This window comes from Piliocolobus tephrosceles, chromosome 5, assembly GCF_002776525.5.
Source record: "Piliocolobus tephrosceles isolate RC106 chromosome 5, ASM277652v3, whole genome shotgun sequence".
NCBI classification, from domain to species: Eukaryota; Metazoa; Chordata; class Mammalia; order Primates; family Cercopithecidae; genus Piliocolobus; species Piliocolobus tephrosceles.
The window spans coordinates 133,651,755-133,663,036 of record NC_045438.1 but is presented as its reverse complement, the minus strand read 5'-3'; the positions used below and the strand labels follow the sequence as shown (position 1 = coordinate 133,663,036).

General features: G+C 43.6%; 1 long non-coding RNA gene across 1 annotated transcript in view; it reads left to right on the top strand.

Annotated features, from left to right (window-relative positions):
- Positions 1 to 8,875: 8,875 nt before the first annotated feature.
- Positions 8,876 to 11,282, top strand: part of LOC111542980 — a 12,760-nt gene continuing 10,353 nt past the window's right edge. Inside the window, exon 1 of the long non-coding RNA XR_002731718.2 lies at positions 8,876 to 9,299. This is a non-coding gene — a long non-coding RNA (uncharacterized LOC111542980). The remainder of the gene's footprint in view (positions 9,300 to 11,282) is intronic.

Here is an 11,282-nt window from a genome sequence, read left to right as displayed (position 1 = left end):
GAGGCAGAGGTTGCAGTGAGTGAGATTGCGCCACTGCACTCCAGCCTGGGCAACAGAGCGAGACTCTGTCTCTGAAAAAAGAAAAAAAAAGAAAAGAAAGAAACTCTGCCTTGAATGAGTTATCCTTAACTTTGCCTTGGCCGGGCACAGTGGCTCACACTTGTAATCCTAGCATTTTGGGAGGCTGAGACAGGTGAATCACCTGAGGTGAAGGAGTTCACGACCAGCCTGGCCAACATGGTGAAACCCCGTGTCTACTAAAAACGACAAAAAATTAGCTGGGTATGGTTGCAGACGCCTGTAATCCCAGCGACGCGGGAGGCTGAAGCAGGAGAATCGCTTGAATCTGGGAGGCATTGGTTGCAGTGAGCCGAAATTGCACCACTGCACTCCAGCCTGGGCAACAGAGTGAGACTCCATCTCAAAAAAACAAAACAAGGCCAGGCGCGGTGGCTCACGCCTGTAATCCCAGGGCATTGGGAGGCCAAGGCGGGTGGATCACCTGAGGTCAGGAGTTCGAGACCAGCCTGACCAACATGCCAACATGGAGAAACCCCGTCTCTACTAAAAATACAAAATTAGCTGGACGTAGTGGCTCATGCCTGTAATCCCAGCTACTCAGGAGACTGGGGCAGGAGAATCTCTTGAACCCGGGAGGCAGAGGTTGTGGTGAGCCGAGATCATACCATTGCACTCCAGACTGGGCAACAAGAGTGAAACTCTGTCTCAAAAACAAAAACAAAAAAAGACAACCTTTGCCTTGTTAGTGTGGAGTGTGGATGTGTGGATGTTTCTTGCACAACTCTTGGGTTTGGAGGGGTAAATTATAAAGATGCCCAAGAGCATTTGTGCTTTAAAAAAGTCCATTCCACCTTGAGGCCCAGGCAGATACTAGGGGAGTGGCCTAGCCAAGTTACTGTTTATCCAGAGCATCTCAGACTCATCCCTACCAAACCCACCCCTTCCTCCTCCTTGCTGTCTCCTGCTGTTTCCCTCAGGGATGCCAACTGTGAAGTAGGCCAGCCTTCACCCTAAACTCACCAGAAGTGGGAGGAAGTTGCATGGTGACTTCAGCAAAGAGTTCAATGAAATATGATGCTTCCTTATTACATAGGGAGATATTTAGGCTGGGTTACTGATTTCTCTTTAAAAATGCAAATTGGGAATTCCATTTGGCATTTTTATTTCTGGGAGAAAGTTTCCAGAATAATACCAGTTCGTTTCCCCCACAAAAATTGCATTGCTGTAAAACTCCCTACTGATGTCTGAAATTCCTCTAACAATTCTTTCATATATGTTAAATTGTCTATTTAAGTATTCTCTTAATATCCAAATTGTCTGGGAGGGTCAGTGGGAAGAAATAGCAGTCCAGGAGCACATGGTAGTGGGTGTGGGGGAGGGGACTGAAGCCAGAAGAGGAGGGAGAGGAGGTAGCAGAGAAAGACAAAATTAGTTTTCCCAGTTAGCCCAGGTACAGCATTTCATGATCTTTATCGTTAATAGTCATCAGAACCAACCAAGCAAAAGTTAGAGGTTGAGGGGAGTAGAAAGATGAAGTAAGAGATATGCACTTCTTCCCTTTGGGGTCTTAGTTAATAACTGATTTCTGTGTAATGATTTACAGAATGCTTTTACATCGCAGATCTATATGCTCTGCACACAATACCATTCAGTAGGCAAGGCAGGTGTCATATTGTACTGTTTGAAAGGTGAACAAGTTGGGGATCAAAGAGATTTCAGAGAGTAACCAAAAGTCACACAGTAAGCAAGGTCTTGCCTCTTGATTAGATACTTTTTCTTAATTCACACCACCTCCTTGACTCTGGTATCTATATGTACACAATAAAATATAACATATAATGGCATGGGAAGTACCAGGGCTGGGGCTTGTAAGTACTTCAGTAAGTACCTCAGTGCTACCTGAGGACTGAGAAAGGGTGAAAGATCTTGCTGGTGTTTGGGTCAGTTCAAGCCTAGCCTTTAGCCAGGGTCCTCAGTAAGATTCTGTAACTTGGCCAGGCTCGGTGTCCTAGCAGGAAGCTAGGATTTGGGAGGCTGAGGTGGGCAGATCACCTGAGGTCAGGAGTTCAAGACCAGCCTGGCCAACATGGTGAAACTCCATCTCTATTAAAATACAAGAATTAGCTGGGTGTGGTGGCGGGCGCCTGTAATCCAAGCTACTCAGGAGGCTGAGACAGAAGAATCTCTTAAACCCGGGAGGTGGAGGTTTCAGTGAGCTGAGATCGTGCCACTGCACTCCAGCCTGGGCAGCTGAACGAGATTCCGTCTAAAAAAAAAAAATGCTCCTGGAAGCGAAGGCAGGTGGGGATCACTTGAGGCCAAGAGTTTGAAGCCAGGAGTTTGAGACCAGCTTCAACAACACAGCAAGACCCTGTAAAAAAAAAAATTAAAATTGAAAACTAAAAATAAATTTAAAAAAAGATTCTCTAACTCATTTGGTCTTTGGCTTATGTTAGGCCTGGCTCTCCCTCAACCTCAGGACCCTCTTTAAACTCTTCTAATGGGTGAAACTGAAGTTTCTACGTATGTCCATTATTTAGCAGGAATGCCCATCCTGGATAACTTCACACCTTTGCCCTATTAAAGTGCACATACCTCAAATGACCCATAATGCAAGTATTTCCAAGCAACCCAGGAACAGAAGAAAAGCCCTGTTTCTTCTTACACTGAAGTATGACCAAAGCTGTCCAGCCCAGGGTTACCTTTTTCTACCAAGATGTTGTATGACTTTCTCTTCTATTCATAACATATCCATTTGTTTTAATACTAAAGTCTATTTCCCTCAATTTTTTTTTTTTTTTTGAGATAGGGGCTCACTTTGTCCCCCAGGCTGGAGTACAGTGGCACAATCTCAGCTCACTGCCGCCTCGACCTCCTGGGTTCAAGCAATCCTCCTGCCTCAGTCCTCCAAGTAGCTGGGACTACAGGTGTGTGCCACCACACCCAGTTAATTTTTGCATTTTTTGTTGAGACGGGGTTTCATCATGTTGCCCAGGCTGGTCTCAAACTCCTGAGCTCAAGCGATCTGCCCACCTGAGCCTCCCAAAGTGCTGGAATTACAGGCATGAGCCACTGCACCTGGCCCCTCCCTCAAATCTTTGAGTAGAAATCTTGTTCCAGAAGAAGGGCTTCCTGTACTTGTTGGTACATCTCTGTATATCCCTATGGGTACCTACAACCCAGTATGAGAAGCAGCTCATGGTAATTTCAGGCCTGCAACTAGAATTTTCCTGTTCCTTAACCATGTTCTCACATATGAGAGCTTTAACTCAAGCCCAGTAGTGTCATCTATTCTCATTATTAAATACTATTCTGTGTACACTATCCCTCAAAAGCACATTATGTAGGAAGTCAGTCCTATCCACAAAGACATTCTGAAAGAGGAGTGTATAAAGACGAAGATACAAGCGAAATACTTGGAGGTGGCTGTAAGAGGTACAGAATCACAGAATTTAAGAGGAATCCTGGTACAAATCTGCTAACTAAAACAAAACAAAAATGAAAAACCCCTCACTTTACAAAGAAACATTTTAGGCTCAGTGAGGTTAAATGACTTGGCTAAGGTCACCACCAGTTTATGGAAAATTCAGGACTAGAACCCATATCACCATCTGTTTACTCTGTAATGTATAGAGGTATGCAAGAGTAAAAGCTAACACTGTAAATAAATATTTACATTTCCTAAAGAAAAATGTAAATGATAGGGCATGGAATGGAGAAAGTAAGGGATGAAGTTAAATAAAGGCCAAGATGCAAGTACAGTCGAGTATACTGGAAGATAAACAGTCAACTAAAGTGGTAGGGACACATAAATACAGGGTGGGACATTTAAATGGAACCATTTGGAATCATGTAAACTGGGACTGACTTCATTATAGCCTCCCTTATGGTACAGAACCACATGTCAAAATTATTTGCTTTAGTCTTTTGACAAATGTGTTTTCTCCACAGAACTCAAGAGTAGGAGAAGGGTTGAGAGAATCTGGGGGCAGTCTGGAGGTGGTCCTTTGAAGCTGAATGTGAAGTGTGATGGATGGGGAAACCATTACAAATCTTTAAGGGAGGAGGCTCAAAGCGGAAGACAAAGAAGATTCTGGGAGCAATGTTTACTGCCTCCTTTTCTAGCCACATCTCACTCCATTATCAACACCTCACAGGCTCTGCTGTTCCGACCTCAGGGTCTTTGCATGTGCTGTTCTTTCTACCTAGCATGCTTCTCCCTGCTCTAAAAGCCCCTTTTGCCTCCCTGACTCTCATCCTTCAGAACTAGCTTACAAGGCCTAACTTCCTCAGAGGACCTTCCATGGCCCTCCATTAGCTTCTCTCAACACCCTGCATGTTTTCTCCATAGCACTCATCACATTTTGTAATCACGTGTTTGTTGGCATACTTAACATTTATTGAGATGTGACTCTCCCATGAGACTCAGCTTTCTGGGAGCAGGGACTGTGTGCATTTTATTAGCTGCTGTGCCTGGGACATAGTAGGCGTCCAATCAATAATTATGGAATGAATGAACAGGGGGAGACTGCATTGTAAGGGAAGTGACAGAATGGGCCACTGCTCCCCTCACACACCCAAGAGGTCAAGCAAAGTGTCTCTCTCTGGATGCAGTCTTGGTGACCAGGGTCTGTCTTTCTCTTTTTGTTTCATAAACATATAGACATGTTTTCTCTCTTTCTGTGTCTCCTGTGTCCTTAGCTTCCTGAGAGAGCCTTTTAAACCAGCAAAGACAATGTCTGAGAGAAAAGGACTTTTGAGGCTCCGTGACACTGGAGTGCCTCCCACCCCTAATCAGAAGGTGGCAGCAGGGGGCAGTGGCACCATGGGAGTAACTTAGAGCCTGGCTCCTAGATGAAAGAGTTTCTCTCTCTCTGCAGAGCAATCCAGGGTCAGCAGCAGCCGAAAGCCACAAAAACTGACTTTAAAAGTCCTCCTAAGAGCTGCATCTTTTGAGTCCCCAAAACAATCACGCCTTGTGCCCCAGGACACGGCGCGAGTTACACACTTAAAGCAGTTTCCACAGAACCGCATTCAGTTGGTTTTAAACTCTGGGGAAAGCTGGCAGCCTCTTTGTGGGTTTTTTAAAAAAACTAGTTAGAGGGACAATTAAACCTTTATGGGCCCCAGAATGTACCTATGCAGACATAAATAAGGATCATTCTTCATCACTGGAGAATCCACTTTCTGGCAACAGATATATTTTTCTGCCATTGCAGGACAGAGTTGAGCTCACGTCTCAGAATCTTTATGATTAAATGGGCAGGTGATGGGGGTTAGCATGAGCAGCGTTAGAACTTTGACCCTAAATTTGGCACAGGCCCTTTCTCAAAATGGATATATCACAGGCCTTGGGCTTAGCTGGTCTTAAATAAATCACATAAACTCCCAAAGCCTTTCCAGAAAGCCGCCAGGATTTTAGGCCAAGAAAACTCATCTTGCTGTCTCTTTGTGTTACTTCGGGCCAAAATGCTCCATTTGTCAAAGAATCCTGACTCTTTTATTCCCACTCTTACAACACAATACAATGTATTCATATATTTACAGTGCAGTGCCCTTCAATGGTCCAGATGATTTTTTTAATCCAATAATATCATTAAATGCACCAGGGGGCTCTCTTCTGAAAGAACTTTTGAGTAAACTCTTTTGTTAAGGGATGCAATCTTTCATAAGGCAAATCATCAGTCTCCAATTTGTTTTCCAAATCTGAGATTTTCTTAAACCAGGGTCCACTTTAGATGATGGCTTGTGCATTTTCTTTTATTTTTCTGACTTTGGTTAAGACAAGCTTTTCCTCACTAGACATTGTTGGGTAGGGATGAAGGAAGCTCAAACACTTGAGAAGTAAATCAGTTTCAGTCATTTGTGTCATCCATAATTCTTTAGAACCACCAGCTTAAAGCAAAGTATAATGATCTCCTGACAAAGAACCCAGCCCCACAGATTTGAGGGCCAGTCTATTTGAAGTCCATCTCAAAAGAAATGTGGGGGAGGGTGTTTGGGACATTATTGTAGTTTTTTTTGTTTTGTTTTGTTTGTGGCCAAGTACATAGCATAATATTTATCATTGTAACCATTTGTAAGTGTGTACAATTCAGTGGCATTAAATAAGTTAAATTCACAATGGTATGTAATCATCACCACTATCTATACCCAAAAGTTTTTCATCATCCCCAACAAAAACTCTGTAACCATTAAACAATAATTCCCCATCCCTTGCTCCTTCCAGACCCTGGTAACCTCTATTTTACTTTCTGTCTCCATAAAGAGAGAACAGTTTTATACTCCAGTTTTTCTCTGGGACTTTTTTTCTTCCCACAACAGTGTGGCGGGGGAATGGGGAAAGTCGTGGCCATCCTTTTTCACCTTGTAGGCCCTTCCCAGTGCCGCCTCTCCACTCCCCTTTACAGCATCTCTAAGATGAAGCCGGAGCTCATTTGAAAGGTTTAAACTTGCAGAGGGGCTGCAGTCCCCAGCGGGAACAAAAGGAGGTCACTGGGTCTGAGTCTCTGTTACAAGCTCAGGAATGGCAGGAATTTTCTGACTTCAGTAGTCTGAGGAAGTGGAACACGATGAGCTAGATAGTTGTTTTGGTGTCTGAAGCCTATGTGGCTTAGCACCAATCAGTTGCAGAGTTAGTCACCTGAGATCTGTCAGGGCTAAGAGAGATGGGATTGCAGTAAGAGGCATAGAGAGCTCCCTTGGGCACCCTCAAATTCCAGGCTGTGGAATTTCTCATTGAAAAACACTGGCTAAGCCACTCACAACCTCTGCAGAATTTACATCTCTTGTACCCATTTGTAGCCGACAGAGGCAGACTCAGAATGACTCACATCCTTCAGTTTGGGTTTTACTTTCCTCATAATGCTTGGAAACTCTCAAAGGAGCTAACCTCCCCTACTTCCCCCACCCTCACACAACTCAGGATAAACAAGAAATTCAGTTTATGAAAAATCTGATTTTTGGTTGTTTCAAGAAATACTTGGGCACCCCCAGTCATCCCTCCCGGACTTCTAGAACTGTGAGCCTGCTGAGGGGCCCCTTAGGACAACCATGGCATGGTGATTCAATGGCTCAGAGAAACTGCAAACCATGGGATGGTGGAGGGATAGTCACCTCGAAAGCAGGAGGCATGGATTTCTTCTGCTGCCCACTTGCTAGTGACCCTGGGCAAGTCACGTCACAGCTCTGGCCTCATTTCCCTTATGTTGAGTGGAAGTGCCCTGCAACTCTGAGAATTTGGGGGTGAGGGGGTGGGGGAGCAAGGCTTTCTAATGTCTGGAATTCTTAAAACAGGGAACAAAGCCTTTTGTTTCCCACAGGTGCTGACCTTAATGGAAAGAATGGTTGTAAGAAGGAGGAGGAGATTTGGGGAAAGGAGAGTGGATGGGTGTTTTTTAGGTTTATTTTAGGATAGATTGAGAATTAAGTTATGGCTGTGTCTTTATGAGGAATTGTTCAGCAGGCATCTGGAAATAAGCACCTGGAGTTAAGAAGAGGGACTGGGACTGACAACAGGAATAGAGTCAGGAGTCATGGTTGATAAATGAAATGGTAATAATCCAAGACACACCTATCAAGTGGTTACCATGTGCCAGGACCTTGGGGAGCCCTTCACATAGACGTGTTCCTACCATACACACAACAACCCTATGACAAATATGCTGTTTTTACACCATTTTACAGATGAGAACTTAAATATCCCCCCAAGGCCATAGAACGAGTAAGTGGTAAGCCAGGGGCTTGAACCCAGGGAGTCTGACTTTTCTATCACCTTCTGAAGCTACAGTGGTGGAGAAGCATGGGAGAAAAGAAATACTAGTGGACAGAATCTTGACAAATACCTGTAACAAAGTACTCCTATACTTGATCAACTGCAACCTAAAATCAGATTCTGAGAAGATGAAGGTATGGGTCAGAAACAGAGAACTATCCACTTCTATCTACTGATTTTGGCAATTGGGATGGCTCTGCACAAGTTAAATAGTAATGACACCCAAAATATATTGAGCACTCATTATGTGCTAGGCACTGTACTAAAAGGACTTCACGTATAATATCTCATTTAGTCGTCTTACGAATCCTACATAAAAGCTATTATAGTGCCCATTTAACAGGAGAGGAAACTGAAGCTTCAAGAACTTAAGGGACTTAGCCAGCTGGGAACTCAAAGCCAAGCTGTGTGCTTCCAAAGACAGCTCACGATTTGCCTCCCGAAAGCAGTCTTTCCTGGCCTCTCACAACAGACATGGAGTGAAACCTCTTGACATTCCTGCTTTGTTTCCTGTTAAGATACTCCCTGGTTTGCAGTTAAAGCCAATATTTGAAGTCAGTACTTCTGGAATTTGCTAAAGGGTTATCAGCTGTCTTGAACTACTGTTTAAGTTTATTACGTGCACCTTCGAGTTAATTTAAGCCAACTAGAATAAGCAGTAGCTAATTTTTGGTCCCCCCGAGGCACGCCCAGCTGATTCCCACCACACCCAGTTCCATGGAGAAGCTTGATTGGTCCACAGGTCCCGTCTCCCTTACAGTGATTGGTTCAAATAAAAGCACGTGACACAAGTCAGGTCAACGAGGCATAAGGAGAGGTCAGCTAGCAGCTTCCGGTAGCGTCCCTCTTCCTTGTACTTCGTCAGGCGTTTTTTCGGAAGTGAGAGTCCTTCCTGCTCCGGACTTTGTCCTGCTGGGGTGGAGGCCGCCTGACTACCAGCTTCACTAAGCGGAGAGAGGCAGGGAGCCCCTGAAGCCCACCCTCCTGCCCGAGATTCCCCAGCATCCAACCAGTACATTCTTGTTGAAGCTAGCTTGTTTTGGGATGCTTGCTGCTCCCCACCCGCGCTGGAATGTGAGCACCATGAGGGCACGCACCCTGTCCGTCTCCACTGCTGCACCCCCAGTCCTTATACATAGCTGGGCACCGAGAGATACCTTATAATATAGCTGAATGATGAACGAGTGAAGTCATGAATGAACCTAATATAAGCTCAGAGCGGGGCGGGGTGGGGAGTCAGCTGAAAAACACCTTGAAAATAATCTAATCTACATCTCTCTTTTCTACTCTATAGTAAGAAAAGAAACAGGAGCTGCAGTGTTAGAACACAGTTATCCTAACTAGGGCACTCTCTAGTGCCATAATGAGGATCTTTGGTCACTGTAAGGCAAGCATCCCAGGGGGGCTCTGATGCCACGCCTGGTTCAAGTTGGAGAACAGGACACCCAGAAGGATCCAGCTAAATAAAACTTCAGCATCAGTTGATGATAGAAATAGAGGGTTGGTAAGAAAGAAGAAAGATACAAGATTTTGTATTTAGAATTTTTTTTTTTTTTTTTTTTTTTTTGAGACGGAGTCTCGCTCTGTCGCCCAGGCTGGAGTGCAGTGGCGCGATTTCGGTTCACTGCAAGCTCCACCTCCCAGGTTCACACCATTCTCCTTCCTCAGCCTCTGGAGTAGCTGGGACTACGGGCGCCCGCCACCACGCCCTGCTAATTTTTCGTATTTTTAGTAGAGACGGGGTTTCACTGTGTTAGCCAAGATGGTCTCCATCCCCTGACCTCGTGATCCACCTGCCTCGGCCTCCCAAAGTGCTGGGATTACAAGCATGAGCCACCGCGCCCGGCCTCTTTTTTTTTTTTTCTTTTTAAAGAACATACAATTTTTGTACTAGTTGATTAATGTTTAATGCTGGCTGTTTTGATGAATAAAGTTTAGGAAATATATGATTATGATTGCAGGGGCCTTCAGCATATAGCGCTGCATCTGCATCCCACTTTGGATGTAGGGGTGAGACTATGCAAAGCCTTGTTTGCTGGGAATACACCTCTCTAAACGTTCAAAATTGCAGAATGGAAGTTATGAAGCACTGGCAGACTTCACAACTCCCTTACATTCCATTCCATAGTTTGTCTATGCTTTTTACCAAATATTTCGTTTCTTTTTCTGAATTTCAGATATCCCCATTCCACAGAGAACTTTTTTAAAAATCAACTTTATTGAGGTATAATTTTCATAAATGTGCCAATTTTAAGTGTACCTTTTGATGAGTTTTACAAATACATATATTTGTGAAAACACCACCACAGACAAACAGAGTATTTCCATCATCCCCAAAGGTTTCCTTGTCCCCGTTTGCAGTCAATATCTGTCTCCTTATCCCAGGGCCCAGGCAACCACTGATCCGCTTTACCTGTTCTAAAACTTCATATAAATAGAATTGTACAATATGTAGTTGTATTTGGCAGGTAGAGCTGCCAAAAAAAACCACAGACTGGGTGGCGTAAGCAATGGAAATTTATTTTTTTACAGTTTTAAAGACTGAAAGTCCAAGACGAAGATGTCGGCAGGTTTGGTTTCTCCTGAGGCCTCTCTTTGGCTTGCAGATGGCTGTCATCTGGCCGTGTCCTCACATGGCCTTTTCTCAGGACACACACATCCTTGGTGTCTCTTCCTCTTTTTATAAGGACACTAGTCCTATTGGGTTAGAGCCCCAATTCAATAGATCCCTATCGGATTTGACTTATTGGTCCTTTGACTTCATTTAACTTTAATTACCTCTTTAAAGGCCCCATCTCCAAATACAGTCATGTTGTAGGAAAGGATTTCAACTTATGAATTTTGCAAGGGACACAATCAGTTCATAACAGTAGTCTTTTGTGTCTGACTTCTATGACTCAGCGTGTCTGTGTGATTTATCCATGCCACGGCATCTATCAGTAGCTTGTTCCTTTTAATTGCTGAGTAGAAGTCCATTGTATGAATATATCACAGTTTATTTATCCTTTTATCTGTTGATGGACTTTGGGCTGTTTCCAGTTTTTTACTATTATGAATAAAACTCCTGTTAACATTCTAGTATATCTTTTTGTGGACATATATCTTAGTTTATCTTGGGTAAATATCCAGGAGTAGGGTTACTGGATTATATTGTGTTTAATTTTGTAAGAAACTGTCAAACATTTCTCCAAAGTGGGTATACCATTTTGTATTTCCACCAGCAGTGTATGAGAAAGTTTCAGTTGTTCCACATCCTTACCAATGTTTGGGACTGTCGATTTGAAAAAAAGTCATTCTAGTAAGTAATGGTTCCTTGTTGTGGTTTTAACTTGCGTTTCCCTGATGACCAATTGTTGAGCATCTCTTCATGTACTTATTTATCAACCAAATGTCTCATTTGGCGGTGTGTGTGCAAGTCTTTTGCGCTCTTTCTTTCTTTCTTTCTTTCTTTCTTTCTTTCTTTCTTTCTTTCTTTCTTTCTTTCTTT